Raw genomic sequence first — 27,642 nt, forward strand, 5'->3', positions numbered from 1 at the left:
TGAATCACATTAATCCGACTTACCATGAATTAGATATAAATTTTCTAAGATTAATCTGATTTTAGCCTTGAACATTAAAGGATTTGCGATTTATTTTAGAAAAGAAAAAAAAAGGCTTTATGACATCATCGATGATGTCATCACCGGCGGCTCAGGCTCCTTTGGTCGCCGGCGAACTAGGGCACGGCGGCGCGAACAGAGGGCACCAACACGACGAGCACGACGCGGGGAACTCACAAGGGGCGGCGCGACCACGGAAGACGATGGGAAACGGCCGGCGACGAGGTCGGGTCAGCGGCGGTCTTCGGCTTGACGGCGTCGGCGGTGCTCCGGTGGGCTTCGGCGGAAACGGAGGGGTGGACGGGGTGCGGCTCCTCCTTGCGAACCCGGTGATAGCGATGGCGACCGGCGGCGACCACCACGGCGACGGCGCGAGGCGGCTGAAGCGGCTACGGAGCTAGGTTTGCGCGGCGACGGCGCTATAGGAGGCGGCTGCGGCTAAAACTCGGGCCAAACGGAAAAGCACGACTAGGGGATGCTATTTATAGGCTTGGATTAAGGAGATCGAACTCGGAACGAGAGGAATCGAAGCGGAAAATCCTATGTTTTAGTTGGAGAGATAAACTCTAAACGAGTTTGATTCTTATAGAATACAAGGAATTGGTTTCCGATTCTCGGGGGAAACGAAAGAGGGAGATAAGGGAAATATTTCCCCTCAACTAATTTTAAGAATACACTAGAGAGAAGGCCGGATTTGGAGGAGAAAAACCGAGCCAACTCGGTCTCGGTTCGGCTGTCCTGAGGTTGAAGACGAACAGTAACGAGGGAGAAAAGTAGACTTTCAGTCTGGGCCGGCTGAGAACAAAGAAAGAAAAGACAAGGGGATGTAGGGAGGAGGGGCGGCTCGGCCTGGGCCGACTTGGGCCGAGCGCACGCGGCCGGAGAAGAGAGAGGGAAGGCTGGGCCGACTTTTGGCCCAAAGCCGAAAAGGAGATTTAAAAACCTTTTCTATTTAAATTTATTCATGAAATGCAATTCCATTTATTAAAAATACTTCCTTGGCTCAAATATATCCCATAAAAATCTAGGAACTATAGAAACAAGATAAGTATTTACCAAAATTTTATCTAGCCCATTTTTATTGAGATTTATTAAACTAAACTTAGATCTTTTCTTTTAGGCCTTTAAGATCATTTATAAAAATTCAATTTATAATTTAAGGATTTTTAAACAAGCAAAGCACTTATCAAAATTACAAATAGATCATTTCATGATTATCTTATTGATTAACTAATTAATGAAATAATTTTTGTATTACTAAAATTAATAATTGAGCTCTGAAAAATCTGAGAAAATTTCAGAGAGTATAATTAATCATGGAGAATTTAATAAAAATTAAATCCATCCATGCTTTATATTTAGAAAATTTTATTTCCCATATTTAACTTAACTTATAAATTAATGAACATTTAATATAAATTCTAACAACAATTTATTAAATAATTTATAAATCGTAAGACGAAAATCACACCTCGCTCCGCGCCGGCAGGTAGGCCCGTCATGTTCGCCGGCGAGGAAGGCAGGGCTTCCAGATCCGGCAACGGCAGCCTCCTCGCTGGTGGATTGTCGGTTGCCCGGACGAGAGGGGTGCAATGACGAGAGTGGTGCAAGCCACTGCACCCTCTCCTCCTCTTTCATCTCATCTCCACGTTAACCTCTCTCTCACCCTATCCTCTATGCCTGATGCGGTCCCAGGTCCGATTCCCTCGATTTTCCAATGGCGGATTCGGTCGTGGCCCTCTTCGGCAATACAACGCTGCTCTCCACCCTCTTCCTCCCGTTCTCTACGCCGCTCACCTCCCCTCGGTGCCAGATCCAGCTCAGGGGCTGCTGGATTTGGTACGAGGAGGACACGTGCCGACCGGTTTCAAGGAGGATGGGGAGAGCAAGAGCAGCAGCTTGGGCACCAAAGCCATGACGGCGGCAAGGCATGGGCTATGGGAAAGTATGGCGACGACGGCAGAAAGGCACAGACTATGGCAAGGTATGGTGACGACGGCTGCAAGTAAATTGGGACATTGTGCTTCGGTTTTTCTCCTAGATGTTCTTCATTCTTTCAACATGACTACTTCTAAAACATTGATTCTCCCTATTATATGCATATATACATATATGTTCTAGCCCCTGCTCTCTATTCTTGATTTGCTGCTCATTGTGAGTTTCACATGATTGGTAGGAAGGAAATAAAAAAGGGAGTGCAGGCTAGAATGCTAGATTATTCAGTACTAATGTTTAAACATCACCACCCAGCTACAGATCAAATCATCTCCTTCTGTCATGCATATGTTGTATATGAATCGAGTGTATTGATATTATGATTTGGTTTGTCTCCTAGATGCTCTTCTTCATTCTTTGAGCATGAGTTTTAATAGATCATTTGTCTATACAATTAGTTTTACCTGTTTGCACATTAGTGTTGCAGTATTAATACGAACTGTTGCCATGGTCTCTCTATGTACTTTTGGTTGGGAACACAAGAGTGACATATATGCCTATCATTAATCTATAATAATAACTGCAATGTTGTATTTTATCTTTAGAATTACCCATTGTCTAAGCATACAAAATATCCATCTGTAATTTGAATTGGTTAGTTCTTACATTTTGCATATCAGGTTTATTAGTACCATGACTTCCGTTTCCATAGGCTTTCTCAATATTTGATACAACCAAAATTTGCCATATTGACTACAATGTGCTTTGAACCAAAGAAATATGTTGTAGGTCTGTTATGTACTGTGCTATTTGGTTATTGGAAGTAATTTATATTACCAACTTCTACGCCTTTTACATTTCACCGTTTTAGTTTGTTGGCACCTACTGAACAATATTTTTCCCATCCAAAGTATTCATGAGGTTATTTTCTGTTTGGAGGTCTGGACAGTCTTCTCTCGGGTGTACATGTGGTCGTCAGATTGCTCATCACATTATTATAGTTCCATGATACATGCCGGTTATTTTTGTTGTTATAGTGAGTGTAAAGGTGAAGCCAATTTTATTTTCCAAATGGAACATGCAAGCTATGTTAAACTAAGTTCTTCAGCTTTCTTCCTTGGTAATAAGTTCCCTTCTGTGCTTCTTATCAGGTGTGCAAACGGGAAATGAGCAGCGCTGTCAGCAAGAAATAGAACACACTAAACATGGACTTGAATCTGGAAGTATTACATATGACCCGGCAAAGCTTAAATTTTCTGATGACATCAAAGATTCTCGGTGAACCTGACAATCCTGACATATTATTGCATCCAGCGTTCCAATTTGGCCAGTCCAAAGGTACCATTTGTTTATATCTCCATTTTTACTAGCTCACTTTCCTGATATATGTATGATAGATCATTAGGTTGGCAGTTCTTCCTGCCTTCTTTGCATTGTAGTTCTCAGTGTATTTTCTCTATATTCTTGATCTATACATGGACTCGGAATAAGGTGTTCACCCTAAATAAGGAGGGAGGTCAGTACATTTTTCCTACCTTAAAAATCTGAAGTATGGTTGAACATTGTATTAGATGATATTCAGATAATATTGTTAGTTTATAACAAGCCAGTTGGTTTATACTTAAGCCACTTGGTTAATGCAAAGCTATATATTCTATAATTCCTTTATTTCTTACCAAGGAATGCGAATGTGCCAGTATGTTCCTTCCAGTGCATTTGCCTCTGTTTGATTTTTTATTGATTTGTTGCTCCCCTATTTTTGCCCCTATATTTATTTGGATACTGGAGTTCATTTTCAAAGAGATGAACCTCATGGTCTTCAGGCTTCAGTTTAGACAGATAATTGTGGCGTCTTTAAAGTAACGATGTTATATTGCGGTACAAGTCTTTTAGCCATCATATCTGGAGTAGGCTCCATTATCCCGGGAATTATATTGAAACAACTACAATGGTTAAAAATATATATATTTCAGTTCGAGATTTTGATATTGGCCAGAATTTAATAGACCACAAATACACATTTTTACGATCTCTTCATTATCTTAGTTCAAGCTCTTTGTATAACAAGATAATTGGCAGCATGTTGAGACATGCCCTAAATATAGATGGTAGTATCAATACCAGATATAAATGGCTAAAATTGTTGATATGAATAGTCCAATGTTTTCTTTTTTTTATCTACATTTTGGGCATTTAGATAGTATTTACTATTTTAGAATGCAATATATATATATGTAGCACTGTGAGCAGAGACAGATCAAGAGATGCAATGTCTGTAGTAGATTCATACTCTTCTCAATTGTTATCACCAGGTTGAGAAATCACCAACTTTAGTATGTGCTTATGGGTTATGTGTTCTTGATATTAACCATCTTATTTATGATCTCCTTTTATTCTCTGATGGTACCAATCAATATTATTAATGGTTTGTCTTTTCTGAAAGTCCTTTGTTTGTAGTTAACTAGATAACCAAAACGATTGGAGCTGATGGCATATGGGATTCCAAAAAATGCCCATGCTATATATGTGGAGTCTGGAGATATGTTTTTTTTTGCAGGAATCTGGAGATGAGTATATATTTTGTTCACCAGATGAATGTGTCATGTGCCAGCCGTGTGCAATCATTATTGAAACGGACTCAAAATTTCAGGGAAAAATTTTTGCGAATTATTTTTAAGTCATGCTCTTCTCGATTCTTGTGTTGGAGTGATATTGCTTTTAATCTTTTCTTTTATTTTGGACATAAACTTTAATTGCAAAGTTAATCACTCTTTTAAATTTTATAAAACCTTTCCATTTATTTTCTGTAATCTCTAACTTTGGCTCTAAATTATATTTCCTTTGAATCCATTCTCGAACACCTCCAACAAATACCCTTTCAATTCCCGTTCAACCATCTCTAGAGCACATGAAATATCAATTTCTCTAGAGTTAATACCTTTTTATTTAGAGTTTACCACACTACCACCAATTTTAGTTTTATCTTCCACAAATATTTCCCCTTTGAAATATCGTTTATCTAAATTATCCATTAAAGATTTCAAAGTCTATTATTTAGCTTGGGCCAATATTTCCCCGATTGACCCGACTCTCTGTTATATCCCATTAACCATTTTTATCTTTGGGACTAAACCGGTATAACTCCCTTTTTGTTGGAATTTATTTTGGATCACACCTCTATCTAAACCTATCCCCAAAAACCTTTAATTCCTCTACATCGATCCAAAATATTCTAGGGTCAAGTTCCTATTTTGATCGAGCCGCCTGTTTGATTCCTATGGCTTGATTTCCTCCTCGTCACAAGAACTATACTATCACAAATAATTGAGTGATTGCTCTTGTGCTAAGAAACTTATTTCCAATCCCTTCTATTCAAAGTCCAACTTCCTTTAGCCACAAATATTTCATCAAGAATCCATACCACATATTTTGGAGGCTAAAATCCTAATTATTTACCCCCATCTATTTTTGACGTCATCCCAAAATTTATCTAAAGTTAGAAGATCAATTATTTGTGTTCCTTTTCTTCCCATTTGATTATTTCAATCTTACATTTTAAATATTAAAGAAAATCTTTTGTGACAATTTTTATATTTGGTTCTTATTGAATTCTATAAAATTGGAGCATTTTGATCCTTATTGAATTCTTTTAAAGATTGGAGCATCTTTATTTTTATTTTAAAATAAATATTTTTGATTTTATTTTAAAAAATATTTCAAACTCCTTTTGCTTTAAAACCCTTATTCAAAAGACCCCCAAATATTTCTCTTTTAAATCTATTAAAACCCTCCATTCAAATTTTCCCTTAGTTTTCATCTCCTTCGAAATTCCATTTCAAATCCCTCCACACAAAATTCATAAAACCCCTATTCATTTTGGGCCAAATTTCCTTCAATTAACCCAATCAGCACAAGTCTACATGTCTCCTTCCTCCCTTTTGGGCTGTCAGCCCAGCCGAGCCGAGCCAAGCCGGCCCATGGCCGAGCCGCTCCCTCCTCCTGTGGGCGCACTTGGCGCACGCACAGGGCGCCGCCGTCGCCGCCGTCTCGCCACTTCCCGATGCCGCCCGCCGTTTTGCGCCGCCGCCGTCGTCTTGCCTTCGAGGCGAAGGATCCGTCACCAACGTCAGCTGCGACGTCACGCCGCCGACGTCAGCCGCCGAATCGAACCGCCATCACCAACCAATCAACGAACAGAGCTGGCGCCGTGCTCCACTTCTCCACGCCGCCGTTGCTGAGTTCTCCTTATCTTCCTCCTCCGCAACCGCCTTACGCCACCGCCTCTCGCCGCCTATAAAAGGACGACGAGGTCCCCTCTTCCTCCACACACAAACCGACTTCCTCAAGCTCTCTTTCTCTCTTTGTCTCCCATGTCTGGCCATTAGTACCACTGGCCGATCTCCCTCACCGGAGCTTCGCAAGCCAAACCCTCGCGCCACCAACTCCGCCTCGTCAAGGTGATTCCATTTTTTCCCTTTCCCCTCTCCCTCCACCTTAAGATAAACCGCCACCACCACCTTCTCTTATCGGCCGGTCTGAGCTTTTGCTACCGCCGTTCCGGCCATCTCCCTCTCTCTCTCCGCCTTCCACCACTTTCCCGGGTGCGCGTTGCTCGGGAACACCATCTCCCACCGGCGTTCCTACCTCCCGGCCACCGGAGAGCTGGCACCTCGCTCGCCCTCCCCTCTGTTTCCTCTCGACTGCCAGACAGAAGAAAAGAAGAAGAGGTAGAAGAAACATATGACAAGCGGGCCCCACCTTTTATAAAGTAATTCCATTTTCTTTTATCCAATTCCAATCTTTGAGCATCCATATCTCTCCAACCATTGATCCAATTCCAAAAATTCTTTGACCTAAATTCATCTAATTTCAAACCCTCTCTTTTGATACCAAATTTTCTATTTTTAAAATTTTATTTAAATACCTTTTTCTTATTTATTTATTTACTTTCTAATGTTAAATTATTTTAATTAACCTTTAAAAATTATTTTAAATTTATTTGATTTACTTTATATCCCTTTAATTTTTAAATTTATCGTTTAAAAACCTTTTTAAAAATTAAATTATCCTTTAATTTCTTTAAATACCCTTTTCTTTTACCATTTTAAATTCTATTTCTTTAATCTATTTTAAAACCCCCTTTTGAATTCAAATTTATTTGATACTTTTTTTAAAAAAAAACCATCCCTTAGCCACCAAATAACTGCCTTGGAACTTTACTCCTTCCATGGAGACGTTCGCGTGGTCTTACACCTCGACGTCAAACCGTTGGTCGTAAAACCCGGCATCACCTAATCCTAAGGTTGAAGTGTCGCTCTTCGCACCCCACGCCTCAAGCCCTCAACGCTTACAGTGGTCAGAGCCTCACTACTCTCTCGACCTCCACAGCACGCCGCACACTAGTCCTTGAGCTATGTGCGACCCTAGCCGCTCTGTTGTCACTCATGACTGCAGAGTAACACTGTTCCCCTCCACACAAATCTCCTAACTCACTAGTCGTTGTGCTACTTAGCTGTAGCATTGACTAGACGAGCTGATATTTAGCCGTTATGCTACCCATCTTTAGCATCGGCTAACTAATCCAAATATCTAGCCGTCGTGCTACCCTACCCTAGCATCGACTAGAAACCAATCCACCAAATAAACCCCACCTATCCAAAATTATCCTTTCTTCGATTTTATTCAATTTCCAACCTATAGAAACCATCACCTCTCTTTTCTTCTTCAAGTTAAAAGTTTATTTTTAACCCATTTCCTTTTTCCTCTCGCCTCGCTCCAATTTTATTTATTTCTTGGCTTTATCGTTTCTTTGTAGCAATTTGCTTATAGGCTTTATTTGCTATCTTTTTCGTATTCGTACGTTAGACCGTACAACAAGTTCTATCGGCATCCAAGGAGCTGACGTGGACCCAGATGGCTACGCTGAAGCCGCAGGAAATCTTAAGGCGCAAGGCAAGACAACTAAAATTTTGATCATATAGAAAACTTGATATAATCTTCATATTTAAATTTGATGCATGATATTTACTGTTTTAACATCTCATGGGTAGATGTTATACTTCAGAATAACATTGTGGGGGCTTAAAATGATATTTAATGCTTTTAAGCATTGTTATATGAGATTATGGAAAGATACACTAAACATCATTTTATGTGATTTATTATTCAAACATCTTTACAAACTTAGGAATCCGGTTAAAATGGGTATTTTTGAATGTTATATATAATGAAGTTTGTTGGTGCGGGGAGTTTGGAAAGTTTTGGGTGGTTTAACCGGATTATAATTACCCCCCTTATACCATGAGAAGTGACATAGTTGCGTCCATCCACATGACAAGTAATTGGACTTAGCCTAGTACATTGTCCCACTATATGAAAGACTGTTGGGTGGCTCTATGAGCGGTTGGGGTGAACATGCGTAAGGAGTTAGGGGGCAGTGTTTCACAACAGTGGGATTCATGAAAGTGTGACGATATAGATACCTTGTCTTAGGCCTGGCAAGAGTTCGACCACTATGATGAACCAACACCCCACTGTGCAGTAACTAGTAGTAAGTGGGACTTTCGAACGGCTATGGTGTTTTCAGTCTTGCAAACTGTTCTTATCGTGTGGGTAAAGCTGGACAGTCTCTGTAGAGGTGAATTAAATCATTCGAATGTGCCGTACTCCCGGTTCTGGAGTTGTGTCATCAGGGTGATTCCTACTCTTGAAGTATAAGTAGTTTTAAAATTTAAGTTTTGAGGATAAGATTAATATATGATTTTATTACTCATTTACTTTCTTATTGATTTATGTATTCATATCTCTTCACCTTAATTATTTATAATATGTCTTGCTGAGTACATAAGTACTCACCCTTGCATAATTTGACATATAGTTAAACTAACAAGAAATCTGGAAGGAAGCGAGATCTACGGCAACGACAAGTTTTTCTTCTAGGCTAATCTACACTCGAGCTTTTGCCTGTGGAGTTCTTTGAAGTTGTTTGGAGTTTATTAGTTGTAGTTTTAGTAGTTGAAGAGCTTAGGAGTTTAGTAGTTTAGCACTTTGGATTTTCTTGTATTTCAAATAAGGATATATTAGTTTGAATCTTTTCACCCTTTAACAGTTGTATAATTAGTTTGTATGAACAAACTTGTGTAAATAATCGAAAGTTGTTCTGTATATCAATCTGTGCGTGATCGAAATCCTGGACGATCACGAGTGGATTTTCGGGGCACCAAGCCTAAATTGGGTGTTCCCACAATTATATTGTAAGGGCTCAGGCACATTGAGTAGTTTAGACTTATAAATATATCTTTGTGCTAGCTTACATATAAATTTTTCATCTTATGTATGATTAAAAATATCACTGACAACCACCTATTATGTATCATCTTACGCACTCGTGCAGCGGAGCGCGCGATTATTGCTAGTTGATCTCTAAAAGAAAGAGCTACTTAATAGGTAGTTTTAATTATTTGGGTGATGTGTTTCATACACTTGATGAGCACAAAAAGGGAAGGGGATGAGCTACTAATTATCACTACAAGAGATCTTATGATAGATGATGCTTCATTTACGTCACAAACATTGAATTTTTCGCCACGTTCCGTAATTTACGACGCTCGCGTGACGAAAATTCATTCGTCACCTATCATGCGTCTCTAATGGCGTTCTATGACGAAACCTTATTTTTTCGTCATTAATCTAGTGACGATCCTTATGTCGTCATAACTTTGTGACGCTCATATTCGTCATTATCTAGCCTAAAAAACGTCATAAAATATCTAATGGCCCATTAAAATACATGTATTGAGCACCATGTTTATGGGCTTAGCCCAACAGCAAGCCCGACTAGATTTTAGCCTGGCCTATCTATGATGTAGCATATTTTCAGCCCAATTCTATTTTATCCATTTGCTTTAATATCAAATAATAAATGGGCCAAGTCCATTGCAAAAGCCCATATAGACCCAAACATTATACCACACCATTTTCAGCCCATCAAATTATATTCGTTATATTAGTATCAAATAACAAGTGGGCTAAGCCCATATAGGCCCAACAACCAAACACAATAACAACCCATATAGCACAAAGGTTACAGCCCAATTAGCATCCAACACAACCCGACAAACATCCAATACAACACAAAATTTACAACACAGCAAATCAGCAAATCAACTAGTTGGTCACTCGTGGGAAATGCTTGAACTGCAGCAGGGACAGGAAGTGCTTGAACTACGGCAGGGGCCTCAGCTTGCTCAGGAACCCCCTATATCAAATACACAAAGTGCAATATATTAGTCACCGATTGACTCATTACATGATAAAACTGTGCCTGAGAAACAGCTGAAGTGGAAGAAATAAGTACAAAGGAGAGAAAAGGACGCAACAATTGTTTGAAATAAGTGGTTTCCTGTTGTCCAAGAGCACATACCAACGCAGGAATGGCAAGAAGTGCCCATGTCACTTAAAATTATTTTTTGATCTGTTTATTGTTATTATTTTTAACAAGTAATTGCAAAAACTTAAATAACACAGATTAACAACATCTTTCTATGAGTTTAAAATTTTGAGAGTCCTTATTTATTTTAAAAGTTTTGACGACATAATAGCACATTAGGAAGTCCAAGCAACAAGACAGGGAAAAAATGGAAGGTAAGCATAAATGATTCTTACAGTGTACAAATACTCCATAGCCCGTTCTGGATTGTTGTATGCAGCTCGCCGAGCACTCATAACAGTGTCACGGTCCCAAGCTCCTCCACCCATTTCAAGAACTAGATGACGGGGCGCGCCTCCTGCATATAGTTTGTTGGATTACTGGTATAGTAATGCATCAATCATCACATATCACAACTAAGGAAGCGAACTTATCACATATCAATACTATTGGAATTTTGTTGGAATACAGAAGTAGATGCATTTTTATCATTTGCTTTTCATTAATAGATTGAAAGGATCCACAACAGCAGACAAAAGAATAACATTGTAATTGAATTTTTATTGATTCTACCTGATTTCTTACAAAGCCTTTCAGCATCTCGACCAAACCATGGCATTTTTGTTTGTTAAATCTTATGATCTCATTCATGTTGTTTCCCTGCATTATAAGAATAGGTTATAGAGTAAACTCCAATATTTTGACAATAACCCAAGAGGAAACTACCCTGATATATTTAGCTAATGAGTTGAATGACAGGCTCAACCAGTCATGACATCACAGCCTAGAAAACAAACCTCATACAAATTTTCCAGAAGAAACTGGGTCCCTGTACATAGCATAGCACAACCAAGTCATATATCATATGATCATCTTCTAAATTGCAAACATTATACAAGTTTCCTAGACAAAATGGTCATTTCACCGTGAAATATTTTTGACTCCCGCCACGCTGAAAATTTATCGTTCGCAACCACTGTTTTGTTTTTGGCAAAAAAAAATACAAATAATATGTTGTACTTTTTAATTTCAACTTATGAGAACTTTAAATTTAATTTTAGGTTGATTTTTGTGTTCCAAATGTAAAAATCATAAACAACAAAATTGTAGAACTCATTGAGATATACAACTATTGTATTGGCCGTTTTTACAAATAAGTTCATTTGAACAATTCAAATTTTGAATTATCAAAATTTGACAACTCCGAATATAAATTGGGGTAATAAATGATTTCAAATGGAAGAGTCATCAAAACTAAAGTTGTAGAACTCATCGAGATGCAAAATTTTTATTTTGGTCATTTCTTCATCTGACTCTATTTGAATAATTTGAAATTTGAAATTCAAAGTTTGCGAATTTCAGATAGAATTTTTTATTAGTGAACGACTTCAACTGAAAAAGTCATCAATAACAAAGAGGTATAACTCATCAAGATCTATAAATTTTATTTGGGTCATTTCTTCATCCGACAAAGTAATTTGTAACATTGCTCATAAAATGTACATATATCTTATTGTCGACGTTTGATGTCGCGATTCCGGTATTTGCATAGTATAGGGATCGTTGGTACTAGGATATACGCGAGACTGAGGTAAAAGAGACGGGGACGAGGATTTTTATATAGGTTCGGGCCCCTGAATTGTGTGGTTATAACCCTACATCCTGTTGGCCGAAGCCGGTATTGCTCTTATTCACCATAATCACACCAGTACAATATTTGGGGTAGCCTATCTAACTATTGTCGACATGGCGGTATGAAGGTCTGACTCGTAGTCGACAACAGGGTAGTCTTCCTCCTCGAGTTCGTGCCCGGCGAGATCAAAGACAGCGCTAGATCCCTATGGCCGGCCTCTGTAGGTACCGGATAGGGTCGATCCAAGTGCATCTCTGATGTCGATATCTGGCGGCTTGTCTTGGCGTATGTTGGCTTATATGTTGATCTTGTGTCTTGATCTATTGTTCCACGTATGTTGATTGTCGTCTATGGTGGGTCTCTTCCATGGTGGGTGTGTCCCCTCTCCTCCTAGGGGGCCTTGTATTTATACCCATAGATATAATCCGAGTAGTCCTTGTCGTTTTCATGTAGAACTCTGGTTGTCTTCCCTTATCCGGAACTCCTCCTATATTCGCAGGTTGTTTCCGTATAGGACATGGTATGTGGTGGGTCTTGCCGAGATTTAGTCGACTACTATTAGGTATGTGGTATCTATAACCCTGACACTTATATAGTTTATAAACTATAAGAGAGATGTGTAAAATTTGTGAACAATGTTACTGTCACTTTGTCAGATGAAGAAATGACTAAAATAAATGTTATAGATATTCATGAGTTATACAACTTTGTTTTTATGACTTTTTCAGTTGAAATCATTTAATATTTTAAAATGTTGTTTGAAGTTGTCATAATTTGAAATTCAAATTCAAATTATTGAAACAAAGTCATATAGCAAAATGACCAAAACAAAAGTTTTAGATATTGATGAGTTATACAACTTTATTGTTGATGATTTTTTCATTTGAAATCATTTAGTATTTGAAACTGTTGTTTGAATTTGTTATAATTTGAAATTGAAATTTTATATAGGTCAATCAAACTCAGATGGAGAAATAACCAAAATAAAATAGGTAGATCTCAATAAGTTATACAACTTTGTTTTTGACAACTTTTTCGCATAACTTTATTTAGTATGATAAAATTCGAATCGAAGTTTTATTATTTTGAAATTAATTGAAAGGAGGGAGGTAGAATAGAATTCTTGGCGAGGGAAGAGCAAAAGGGCTAGCCCATAACAAGCCTTCTTTCATCCCATCTCTTTTTAACCTTTCTTTTCTTTTTATTTTATTGTATCATTATGAAGTAACACACAAAAAAAAAATCATACTAAATGAACTTATGTGAAAAAGTTGTCAAAAAAACAAAGTTGTATAACTTATTGAGATCTACTAATTTTATTTTGGTTATTTCTCCATCTAAGTTTGATTGACCTATATAATATTTGAATTTCAAATAATGACAACTTTAAACAATATTTTCAAATACTAAATGATTTCAAATGAAAAAGTCATCAACAACAAAATTATATAACTCATCAATATCTATAACTTTTATTTTGGTCATTTTGCTATATGACTTTGTTTCAATAATTTGAATTTGAATTTCAAATTATGACAACTTCAAACAACATTTTAAAATATTAAATGATTTCAACTGAAAAAGTCATAAAAACAAAGTTGTATAACTCATGAATATCTATAACATTTATTTTAGTCATTTCTTCATTTGACAAAGTGACAGTAACATTGTTCACAAATTTTACACATCTCATATGGTTTTATAAACTATAAGTGGGATATATAAATTTTGTGAACAATGTTACTATCATTTTGTCGGATGAAGAAATGACCAAAATAAAAGTTATAGATACTGATGAGTTATACAATTTTGTTGTTGATGACATTTTCTGTTGAAATCATTTAGTATTTGAAAATATTGTTTGAAGTTGTCATAATTTGAAATTCAAATTCAAATTATTGAAATAAAGTCATATAGCAAAATGACCAAAACAAAAGTTGTAGATATTGATGAGTTATACAACTTTGTTGTTGATGACTTTTTCAGTTGAAATCATTTAGTATTTGAAAACATTGTTTGAAGTTGTCATAATTTAAAATTCAAATTCAAATTATTGAAACAAAGCCATATATCAAAATGACCAAAACTAAAGTTGTAGATCTTGATCAGTTATATAACTTTGTTGTTGGTAATTTTTTCATTTGAAATCATTTACTACCCGAAAAATTATTTGAATTGAGAGGAGGGAGGCAAAATAGACTTCTCGGCGAGGGAGGATCAAAAGGGCTAGGCCGGCGGCCCGAAGAGAGAGGAGGAAGAAGAGAGAGGCTGCGGGTTGAGGGAGGGAGAGAGTAATACTTGGGCCGAAAAGGCCCAAGGAGATAGAGAGGAATTTTAATTTGTTTTCCATTTATTTTAATAGATTAAATGAACTTTGTGGTATTAGAATTAGTTATGGAGCACCGAAAATTTACAGAAAATTTCAGAGAATTAGTTAGACCACGTAGAATATTACAAAAATATTTCCGGCCATGATGTTTAAAGGAAATTTTTAGTTTCCTCATTAATTCACTTGATTAAATTGCTTTAACTTTTAATATATTTTTTCTAGAAATGCATTATATAAATTTATGCCGTTTGCTTTGTGCCCCTTATGACAAATTAATATTCGCCACGATGTCCCATTGAAATACTTTATGACGATTTCTAGTTGGTATTAACGACGAACACCTTTTTTTCGTCACTAAGCCACCCCATCTCATACTAATCATCATAAAATGAAATGTGCTAGTGACGAATAGCTCCGACGTCACGAGGAATTCATCATAGAAGGTCATATTTCTCGTAGTGTATCTTACAAAAACAATGATTTGCTGCCCCGTATTAATTTTCGTAATATGAAACGGCTTATGCTCAATACAACATCTACAACACGCATCTAGTGTCTTTAGTCAACTTGGTTAGTAATTGGGATGGCTCTAGCATATCATCTATCTCTTCATTTTTAATCCTTATGGTCTATATAGGAGTATTTGAATATTGGGGTAAGTCGAGATTTAGTAAATGTATTTTTCAAAAATCCTCGAGATAGGGAAGAGTAGTAAGAATCAATGGTTCTATATAACACATGGGATTACCGTTGTATAAAACCAGGGGTCCCCACAGAGTGGTATCAGAGCTAGGCGACAGTAGGACATAAAGACCCTAGCGACCAGCATTAAGACCTAGGGTTGGTTTAGTGCAGCCCACTACCATTCAGCTAGTTATTTGCGAAAAATTACTTTGATAGTACCATTCCCTGGATCAGTAGATGGTACACACATAGCACAGTTGTATATCACAGCTGACATCGTTTATAGGTGTTTCTATGATAATAATACAAGGGTATCCTCATTGGGTCCCAAAATAGACCAAGCATGGTCACTTACAATACAAAATACCCAAGCAATAGATAGAACAACGGAAGCGAAACTCTACTATACTGACCTTATACCAACTCTACTATACTAACCTTCCCACTCTTTGGGCAAGGTTCACATGTCTCTCATATCTACTCTAAGCAGTATTAAAATCTATGAGTCTAGTCAATGGTAGTACAGGTCCCGACGCTAATTAACTGCGAGCACGACTACTCGAATAGATTGGTTTACTCACACTGCAGTGGATGTACGATTTTAATCCCGCACTCCGCGGCTTGCCCAACACATGAGCCTAGTCCCAACACATGAGACTCGCCATGGCCCGGCTTTTCAGTCGCTCTCGCATTTCGGCACCTGCTCCAAGGACTATGAACCCCCATTGCACCCCAGCACTCCAAAACCCTACTGCCGGATGGTGAGGGGAGTCCTGGTGCTCCCGGGAAATGGGATATCTACAACTATGAATGAGGTGCCGCCCCACGAGAGCTTCCTAATCCATCAGGTCTGCCCATACACATTAAATGCGGTCGTACTTTTTTCGTTTCCCGTATAGCTTCTTGACTCGGTCCTTAACTAAGCTGGGTCGGCGACTAACCATTTCTAGACCCACCCATATTCTATTCATGCCGCCCTAGTCGAAATAGTTTTGTTGTATTAAGTTTTGGTTTTCGCAAAAGGTTTGTGTGTGGCGGGTGGCGCTCATGTCTCCACCCTCAAATCATCAATCACTCACATCGAGTGATCTCACATCCATAATCATCTAGCATAAATATGGAGTGTACGTATATCTACAATAGCATTACTAAGCATTGTCAATAATTGATCGCATATAAATAAATGACTTAGGTGTTCAAAGGTATACAATATGTATAAAGGTAATCAATATCAAGGGCAAGCTATAATTAATTGTAGGTACACAATTTATAAATAGCATTAAATTTATTTGTAAACAAAACATTTATAAATATAGGATCAATATGTTCAAGGTAGGGAGCATAGTGACTTGCCTTGCTATCAGTTCCTAATGTCTTTGAGAGATCCGCAGCAGTTAGATAATTAGAATACCCACAATCGAAGAATAACCAGAATATTCATGTTCGATAAACGGCCAAAGAAACCATACACAAGCCTAAAAGAAATGAAATAGAGTAACATTCAATACAACTAATGGTGCCATTAAATAGATCTCGATTTTTGAGAGATTATGGAAGTTGAACGGAGTCGATCGGAGTTACGGTTTGAAAGATATGGATTTTCGAAGTCAAAAGGTTTTATAAACCGAGGAGGAGCTGCTCCTCGGGTAGGGAGGTGATTTGGACTTTCAGAGAGGGCTTTGGGTTGTATAGAGATGCAACATAAACTTTGGGGAACACGGGGGTTGCTGGTGGGTTACGGCTGAGATCTTGGAGAAGGGAGGTAATACATACTCTATAGGAATTGCTACTCTGGGTTTGGACAGGGAGTTTAGGGAGGTGATGTAGACTTTCCTAGTAAGTCAATGGCCCATGAGGAGTCGTCAAAGCTGTGGGTCCCACTGGTGGTCCCTACCATCTCTCTTTCTTATCCATTTCTCTTCTCTCGTTCTCGATCTATCTCGTTTTTGTTGTAAACCAAAGCGCCTATTATCGGATCACCGGATCCGTTCCCTTTCCCTCACACAGCAGTAGAGGCGTGAGATGATGTAGAACACCCGCGCCCATCCCTTTGCCCTCAAGAATATTGCAGAAGTAGACAATGGACACATATATAGGGTGGAGCTCTCTTTTTATTATAGTTTTCATCTGAGTACAAGCCAACCTTAGATGTCAGACCCTGCCCCTATATATATAGGGGTCGTAGGAAGAGATAGATCTTATCTCTACTCCGGTTCAGATTAGCCCACAAGAAACATATCTCCTAGAGTTGTTTCACAACACTCCCCCTTGGGCCTATCCGCGACCAACTCATGCCTCGTCAAAACTCCTACCAAAACCCAGTGGGAAAAAGGCTAGGAGAAAGAGTATAACACTATGGACTACACGGTCCATACTGTGGGTCATGTTCTAGGGTGCGCTCCCCTTGAACCTAGCAAACCTCAAGTCTTCTCATCCCAATTCTCCAGACAAGCTTATGAGAACTAACAGTTGGGAGAGACTAGGTGATCAATCCTCTAGATTATCACTCAACTTGAATTGCTACTCACCTCACCTCGCCTAAGGAGTCTGTGAGGTAGCCAACTTGTATTTGGTGTCGGTCAATAAAGACATATCTTCTTATGATAGGACCTTAGAAACAAGTCAAGTGATCATCATCGAGTCAATGCCCTTGGCATACTCTAAGACATTTCAATGTCTCGCAAATGACAATCAACACATAGCACATACTCCCCCTGACGACAAATTTTGTCACAAACCATGTTCCCATAGCATAAAACATCTCTCAGATGTATGCGTAGGCAAGAATCCTTCAGATCCTCAAACCATTAGTCTTAAAAGACTTATCTCATTTCACCACTAAAACGAGAATAGGGAACATAGAGAGTAATGCCTTCCATCACTATCATGTACCATAATACCATACTGTTGTGCAACGCAATCTATTTCATCCTTCCAAAGGATTATGGGGATAAATAAGTCGCAATGGCATGCACCACCTGGGCGTGACTCTATCAAGCATTAGGCCTGATCATTGCAACATACTCCGACGGTGTCCACAACAATTGGGGATCCACAAGATCAAACACAAGCCTTCCAAAGACATGTTGTAACGATCAGAGCAATTAGCTAGTCTGAAAATTTAAGCACTGTGGGCATAGTACAAAAAACGGGACCGGACCGACGGTTGAACCGGAACCAGAGGTTTGGGCGGCCCCTGCATCTGAATCGGAGCAAACCGCCTGAACCGGACGGTTTTCATGTGAACCGGTGAACCAGGGCAAACCGAGCAGGTCGGTTTATCGCGCTAAGAGAGATGGGCCTTGTGCACACGGAGAGAAGATGGGCCCCTTAAGGCCCACGTTGCATGTAATGTTGAAAATAGCAAGAAAAAGGTGGAGTATGGGGGTTCGAACACAGGTTGGTTGGCTGAGATCTCCACGCCTCCACCATCCGGCCATCTTTCATGTGGGATGTACAGAGAATATGCAAATAAAATAAGACTTCCGGTTCAGCATTCGAACCACATGAACCGGCGGTTCAAACGCTAGACCGGTGACCCAGGGACTCAAGCGGTTCGATCTCCGGTCCGGTTTTTTCAACTATGACTGTGGGGGATAACACACAGCCAACAACACCAAGTATACCTCAATAGGTATTAGACGACACCACCATTCCAACCATCAGGTGGAGAAGATTTCACCAGTGTACACACTCTATGTGCCTACAGACCCCATCTGTTTGATGTCATTAGGTTCCTCATTGCAATATTATCGGGTCACAAATGGGTCATCATCCCTCCAAGGGATTACACAATTATTGGTGTGCTCAGACTTATTAATTAGATTATTCTCAGAGGAAATTTCATCAATGAGGTCTCCCCTCAGAGAAAATTCCGTCAATGAGATTTTCTCCAAACGGGAGATGGTACTCTTACCAGAATACCCATTGGTACGAGATTTGCTTGCTGCAATTTCACTACAGAGTTTGTTCAAGACCTCCTCATGGATTTCCCAAATCCCATAACTGCATATTTAATTTCATGCCATTTTGCCAATACCTTTATTTAGCGGAACATTCAACTCACGTGGGAGAGGTCTCATCTAGGACCTACTTGAACCATCACACACCACCACCTCATTATCTCAATAATGACCTTAAAAATCTGAACAACGTTCGCGACTTTCAATTGGCGATTCGGTTTAGCCTCAATTGCATTTTCATTTGGCTCGATTTGAGCATCGCATGCTCATGCTATGGACTTTTTCCGGATCCGGGTTTTCTCAGAGAGAATCCTTAGCAAGATGCGACATAGTGTCGACACATTTATTCCCACTTACACATTTAACCAGATCTTCGTCATTTCCCGAAATGATCGATCCATGGTTGTTCCGTATTCCTAGCACCATAATATGCACGCATTGCTAGGAATGTCGTCTCCACGACGAACATCATTATGAGGTATATCACCTTCCAAAGGTGAATTCTCCACAAGGAGAATCAGAGGAGTATCCTCACATCCAGTGAGAACTCTTATGCTCTGACTAAGGCCCACGGATCGTGTTAGCAGGCATCCCCGCAGAATATGATCAAATGCCATAAGTCTTATGTGGATACAATATTATTCCCGGGTCTATCCACATTTACCACAATTGGGAGCATTACTCTTTTTAACAACTATCCAGTTGTTCCTCATATGATTTTGTTGGGAAAAACTCCGTGCACCAAGCAATCAGGAGTATGAACTAAACATACAAGTTCAACTCATTTAATGCGTTCACTGAAAGAAATCTCCAAGCATTTCAAAATGTGCATTTCTCCCCCCCTAATGCGAGATGTCTTGCAATAGCATACTTACAATCCCCATGTCATGGCACAATATTAAGGCATTTCACCTCAAACACATGTGTTCTCCCACGAATGTATGCTACGTTGGTGATATATTTGGGAAATATTACGGACTTTAATAGGAGAGATTTTTCCATTATATGTAGTGAGCCCACATATACCAATACAGTGGCATGAATACCGTATTCTTCCTTTCTCAGAAGGGTTATCCTCAACCTCCTAGTTAGGATATACAAGTCTACAAAAACCACCATTGCTACCAAATGTATATGCAACCAACATGCAAATATTTTAGCCATATGCAATCTCCATGGATTAATGCTCACCTAGTGCCATTCAAACTTACAATCGATTCCGGATCGATGTGGATTAGACATCCCATGCCTTATGCTTAAGAAGGCATCCTATGGTGGCAAAACACACTCCTATGCGCTCAACAAGGAGTATGATAGTAAAGTGCGTGGCCACTAGCCTGTGCTGCCAAGCAGATTTTTGTGGTGCAGAGTTGTGTTAAAGTCCAACTTGTCTAATGCCCAAGTTTGACCCCAATTACTCATACCAAATTCTAGAATTGGGTCACTCAGGTTAAGCAGCAAGTTTTAGGTACAATCCACGAGCGAGTTGTCAAACCACATTAGCTTATATCCCCTAGACATAGCCATTGAGAGATAATCAACACCTCCAACAATGGTAATATTCACTATGAAACCATTATGTTAAGACATATCCACAAAAATAGTGGGATGTGTCGGAGCAACCGTCGTTGTCACAGCGAGCTCAACGCATGCAACACGATGAACTTTTACATGGCTTACAGACGTCCATTGCGGCAGTATGCGACAGGCATGGTCATCAACCCATGGGCGATCAACCAGCACAACCTGGGAGTAGTCACCGACTACGAGTGCGCGATAAAACGCAATAGTGCATAGCCAACATTTGTCTGAAATACAATTCGGACACAGTTCAGCGTAACTGTAACATTTGTCTGAAATACAGTTTCACTAATAGTTCTTCTAAACTAAAGCATTTTATCAATTTCAGCATGAAGATAAGCTTTAGAATAGAACAAGAAAGACCAAAAACTTTATCTATCTAGGAAATATCGATCTAATGCAAAGTTCCAAACTAAGCAAGAGATAAACTGCTTGGCAATAGTATAGTCGACCGGTGTCCTCCTAGGACATGCTCTAAACTAGCCATACAACTCCCGTTGTCAAAACAACTTTATTAGACAAACACTACCAACCGTTGGTCATCAACCAAAGGTGGCCATTTAGCGCTAGATCCACACGAGGACCAAGACTGGGTCAACACCCAAGTTTAGCTGTTGGCGCTATAGTGAAGTGGGAATCATGCCTATTCACAGCATCTACCCTCGGGCTTATTCCGTTAGATATGCCTCCAATTCAACACCCAAGTTTAGCTGTTGGCGCTATAGTGAAGTGGGAATCATGCCTATTCACAGCATCTACCCTCGGGCTTATTCCGTTAGATTTGCCTCCAATTTTCCGGTGTCCTCACAAGACAGCAGGTTTCAAATAATATTGAGAAGATTTATGCACACCAAGGGCAACCATATGAATAGTGTCATTCCACCACATGGAAAACACTTTACATCTTTCACCGGACCAGGTGAAAAATATCTCAAATTATTGAATCTCGCAACTCCACGTTGCCAGAAAATTGAGGTATAATCATTTATCTCCAAATTAGAAAAGCGTGCTCTCAACCATTGGGAAAGCAAAATGTTGACCATAGTCCGACCATACTCTGATTGAGATGTTAAGCCACTAGGGGAAAGGCACAATGATTCCCAAGCACATTGACTAATTCCACACATTTCAACGACTCAGAATCCTATTCTTGAGTGTGATCATAGGGACAGAATGATCTACATTAATGCCCAAAGCCATACAATAGTTATTGAAGGCCTTAACGTGAAATCACCAACAATATCATCCGAATCGTTTCATGCGGTTCTCAAAGAACGCAACACGCAAACGGACAATATGCGCAATGAATTCGGCAAAAGCATGGATCTTGTACAACAAGTATATGTGACTCAATCTTGTAGACACATCGAGATCACCATTTATGTATGGAGGAGTGTATCAGTAAAGAGTGGTCTTATCCATATCCATGGATAATTAATTGGGTTAATTGGATCCATGCCACTGCAACTTTTCGAAATTAAAAAAATACAACTACTATTCATCATATTGGCTACATGCCACTGAAAATTTCTAAAATTAGAACCATGCCACTGCCGTCCCTTTTTCCATCTCCTATCTCACGCCGTATCGTTTCCCCCATCAGATGTGGCGTCATCTCACACCATCTCCCTCTTCTTTCTTCCTGCCAGCTCGACGGCCATGGCGAGCGCTCGCGGGCTGAGGAGGTCGGCGTCGACAGCGGGTGGGACTTGCTCCAGTCCCCACCGCCGCTACTAACATCGTCGTTGTCCTCATCTTCCTCCTCCACCAGACGCCGCGCAATGCCGCCGCTCACTACCGCCGGACTGGCCCCCGCCGCCGCGCGCAGCTGCTCGAAGAAGAGCACCTGCAAGACGACGCGGAGCGGGAGGCGATCGTTCTGCGCCGCGTGGATGCACGCCTCCTTGGACAGCTTCTTCACATCCATCAAGCTCGAGATCTTCGGATCCTCTTCTCCGCCTTCGGCAAGTTCAGATGCAACTGACAAGTGACAGCAGATTGCAACATGTTCATGTCAAAAATAATAGTTTAGAAATCATATACAAAATATATTAGTAGTTTATACTTGACATGGTGGATGAAAATATACATCAACATGTACAATAAAGCAAATTCAAGAACTAGAAAAGATGAAAAATGATCACTGTTTTGCATCATGGTCATTGTCAAGCAAATATACCTTGAGAAAGACATCAATTGCGGTGTACAGTCCATCATGGATTGCTCTTGCTGCATCAGGCAATGACGTCGGAGAGGAAGACGGCAACGCCCGCGGGGGAGTAGAGGAGGGAGCGGAGGAGGTCGCGGAGGTGTGGGAGCGCGCGGCGGACGACGGTGAGGATGCGGGTGTTGCGCGTGGACACCACGCTCGCGGGCTTCGACGGCCTCCGCATCCGCCGGGCCGACCATTTGTTCCTCTTCTTCGGCGAGGAGGCCGACACTGGTGGCCGCCACCTTCCCCCGGGCTCGCTCCTCATGCTCCACCGCGGCAAGAGCGCGTCGGGGAGTGGAAGTCACGGGCCGACGGCCAACGCCGACCGTAAGCCACATTCAAGCACGCCAGAGACGACGACGACGACGGCGACGAGGAGTTCCTCCCCCTGGAGATCCATGGCGATGACGAAGACGACGACTTCCTGGTCGCCGACATCTCCCTACCCCCGTCGCGCCGCAGCTGCTACGTGCCCGGCCAGCGCAGCATGGCGCCGCCGCTGCACACATGGTGACGCCGCCGTGCTCGACGATGCGCCGGGCGAGCTCAGTCTCGGGAGCTGCCGCCGCTGCCGTCCTCGATGTTGTTCGTGGAGGGAGTGCTCGGGAGCTGCCGTCGGCATCGCCGTCGCTATCCTTTTGCAGTCGGAGGGAGAGAGAATGGGAGATTGAAACCATTAAACGGGGGAAGGAGACGGAGTGAGAGAGGGGATGGAAAAGGGATGGCAGTGGCATGGTTCCAATTTTAGAAATTTTTAGTGGCATGTAGCCGATATAACAAATAGTAGTGGCATTTTTTTAATTTCGCAAAGTTGCAGTGGCATGGATCCAATTAACCCGATTTAATTTCCCAGAATTTTCGTGCATTAGGTAATTTTCTGTTATTTACTTGGTCTTATTTGACATTATATTCCCAATATTTATGCCACACAGAAAACCATCACACATAAATGCAGGAAAATAAACCCATCATAATGCTTCCAAGGGGGAATTCTACACTATGTGAACACAATTTTTGGAAGCATCATAACCTAGAAAACCATCTCTAGATTATTTAGTTGGAATTGCATCAATTTTAAAAACAAAGCAATGCTTAAAAAACACCATTACATGGTTATTTACTGGTTTGGAGACTCACATGCAAAACTAAACTATACAAGGCCTAAGCAACAAGATATAGCCACACAAAGAAACTTAATATAATTCTTGTTAATTACAAGGTTCAAACTGTAAAATTCCATTAAACAGTGAATTGTAGCGTAAAAACCCAACACTCCCGGGGCTTAAACGTAAGTGTCAATAAACCGAAATTAATCGGGCTGAATTACCGTTCAGGCCACGATCTTATTTGGGCTAGCAAGCACAGTGTAGCCCAAAATGCCTAATGGGCCGAATTTCCAAAACTCTAGGCCCATGAGGATTTCCAGGTTTATTATTTTTATTAATTTGTTTGGGCTGTCTCGTTACTGTTGGGCTTTATTCTGTCAGGCGGAGGCAGACCGGCCCAGCCGGTTCGCCTAAATGAGCAAGAAAGAGAAGGGGGGAATTAGGGTTTCCCCTTTCCCATTCATTTTCTGCAACGGCGTCCACTGCCCAACGCACCGGCCCCTCGGGTACGGCGGCGACAATGGAGGCCATCGACTATCGACTTTGAAGGGACTTAGGGCGGCGCACAGCGAGGAGGTCATCGACGACCCATCCACTACCCCGATTGGCAGGACGACGGCGATGACATCACTCCCGTGTGGCAATTTGGTGTGTTGGCACTCGATGGCACACGACGCAGCTCCGCGTCGACCCGCGCATCCTCATGACAGCGGCGAGGCGAACTCAATGACAGCAACTGAGGCCCCAACAACAGCAACCAAATTGCATCCGGCCATATCGTCTTGGCGGAGGTTAATCCGGTAGCAGGCAGCTAAGACCCATCATGTATGGGTCCCTCTATCTCTTTCTCTCTACAGTTCACTCTCTATGATAACCACCATAATTCCTATGAGCAAATCACCCCTAGATCGGCTCCTAATGGTCCTAAGAACCTAACAATGGTATCAGAGCATGTTTTAGGAGTAGATCTAGAGGGGAAGAAGATGAGGTCTTGGATCCCGAATGAAAGCTCAAAGATGAAACAAAAAAAGGGTGGAAAACCCTAACCTCTCCCACCGCCGGTCGTGATGTGACCATGACTACTATGGATACAACCATAACTTACATCATGGATGAACAAGAAGATATCAAGATCAAGTCCTCCAAGTGCTGCAATCCAATTCGGCCACCTGCTACACTGCTGATTTCAAACGGCCGCTGAATCTGCATACGACCTCCATTTTCGGCCCGTTGGGAACCATCATAATCTCATGTCTAAGGATTCAGCACCAACACTAAATGAGATCACTGATGACACAACACATATGGCTCTTGCAGTGTCTCATGTTGGTATCTCTGTACCATGATCCATGAGACATGATCATCAATTAATACATGTGCTGATCATTTAAACATATTTGTTCCACATATGATATTTGATCAGGGATCTTTTAGAAATAGTAACAAACAACATAAAGAGTCGCATGAAAGAATCACATATTCATTGACCAATAATGAGTTACGTATTTCAAGGAACAAAGTCAGATAAATATGTAAACATAGTATGTGATACAATCATCTCTATGATTGTCTCTAGGGCATATCACCAACATCGAGAACATTCCATTTTTTTTATAGTTCTAATTTTGGGTTTGGACTTTTACACTTGAGTCCCTGTAATTTTTATATTTACATTTGAGTCCCTGTGATCTTGCATCCGGGTCCTTCAGTTGGTTTCTGAAAAAAATTAAAAAAAAGAGAAAAAATGGCAGAAAGGTGCAAAAAAAAAAAGAAAAGCCGCATCAAAAATAAAAAAAGAAAAAGAAAGGAAAGAAAGTAAGAAAGAAGAAAAAAAAAGGGAAAATGAGCTCTTATCTTTGAGTTTGCTTTAGTATATCAGAGTGTACTTGAGTTTTTTATGGTGCTATCTCGTGGTATCGTTTGTGTCTAGGTTCGCGTCTCTGGCACGTTCTAGCCTAGGACTAGCACGATACTTGACTTTGAACCATTATTCAACTTGCATTATCTGATTTGAGCATTTGCTATACCTTTGCTACATATTTAAGCCTACCCAGAGCTCCACAAATTTGATTGCAGCTGTACAGCAAGTGGTTGCCAAGGCATCAATACATGCAACCTCCATTGGGGTGCTTGGTTGAGTCGGTGTATGTCACCATTCCACTTGCTTTGGTAAGACGTTGTAAGAGCTTGGTTAAAAGCTTGAGTGTCTGTGATATTTGAGCTACCACTACCTTATTTTGAAGGAAATTATGATCCTCGTGCTTATATTGATTGGGAGCTAGCGGTTGATAGTGAATTTAAAAAGCATGGCTTGTCTGAGAAACAAAATGTTAAGTATGCCTCTAGTGTTTTACTTAAAAATGCTTCTTATGATTGGAAACATCTTTGTAGGCATTGCAAAATACCTCAACCTTAGAAAGACCTGAAACAATATTTGGGAGATGCTGACATTGTGTTCAACAAACCGCAATGTTTAAAACATGATAACAGAACTGTTAGTTCATACTATAATGATGTGCATGCTTGTTTATTACATTGTGGTTTAGATGAATGCGAAGAAGCTACAGAATTGAGGTTTTCACGTGGGCTTAACAAATAAATTCAGGACATGCTTGCTTGTCAACGATATAAATCTCTTTCTCATTTGTTACAACTTGCTTGCAATGTGGAAAAACAAATTGAGGATGTGAATAAGCAACAAGTTGTGCCCGTGCCTCCTGTTACTAATATTTTGCAGGAAGTGAACAACCGCAACAAGGAGGAGAGAATCATGACGGAGCCGCCTTTCTCATCGCTTCAACTGAAGTCCAATGCACCTCCGTCATCTGAAAAGAGCATCAAAGGTAAATTAAACGATGTTGAGATTAATAAAGGTGAGTGTCCCATTAATAAGTTGAAATTGTCCACTTTTCATGCTATCGTAGAGCAACCATTAGTGGAGATTCCTTTGTCACAAGTTGATTTAATTATTGTTCCTTGTGATAAAGAAGAGTTGTGTGATAATTCTTCACCTATATCCATGCCACAACTAGTAAACGAACATGCTATTCCTATTGTTAATTCTTACTGCGCTGATTTTAAGCATGTTATTCATATTGCTAATGAAGAAGAGGAACATGATTTGCTATCTTCTTTAAATACTTTGGGCTATGTTTAGTTTGATGATTTTTTGAGTTCGATAATTTGAAGGATAAATTATTTGCTAAGTTTGATTTGCCATGTCCAACCAATATTATTTCTCATATCTTTGGCGAATATAATGATAGACGGATATACTTGGTGCATAGAGTTTACATCTATTTGGATTTAGAACCACCTATAGATGTGGATAAAATTTGCAATCTAGAGAGTCATTTTGTTGCTAATCAATTTACTTCAAGTTTCTCTAGTTTTGATTGGATGAAACAGGTTATTTTAAATGGACTACGCGAAGAGCACCATATGGAAAAACCGAGGACGGTTTTCCATGAAGAAGGGGAGGATGATGTGACCATGGCTACTATGGATACAACCATAACTCACATCATGGATGAACAAGAGGATATCAAGATCAAGTCCTCCAAGTGTTGGAATCCGATTCGGCCACCTGGTACACTGCTGAATTCAAACGGCCGCCGAATCTGCATACGACCTCCGTTTTCGGCCCGTGAGTCCTTGATACAAAGCTCTCGGAGTCCTCTTTCCAATGAATCTAGCCTCAACTCCGAATTCC

General features: G+C 40.2%; 1 long non-coding RNA gene across 1 annotated transcript; it reads left to right on the plus strand.

The window, feature by feature from the left end:
* The first annotated feature begins 1,539 nt into the window (after positions 1–1,539).
* On the plus strand, positions 1,540–9,230 carry LOC127781126 (uncharacterized). Its single transcript, XR_008018913.1, has 3 exons — positions 1,540–2,044; positions 2,945–3,043; positions 3,147–9,230. It is a non-coding gene; the product is annotated as an uncharacterized LOC127781126 (long non-coding RNA).
* The last annotated feature ends 18,412 nt before the right edge of the window (positions 9,231–27,642 follow it).

Source organism: Oryza glaberrima, chromosome 8, assembly GCF_000147395.1.
Source record: "Oryza glaberrima chromosome 8, OglaRS2, whole genome shotgun sequence".
Classification (NCBI taxonomy): Eukaryota; Viridiplantae; Streptophyta; class Magnoliopsida; order Poales; family Poaceae; genus Oryza; species Oryza glaberrima.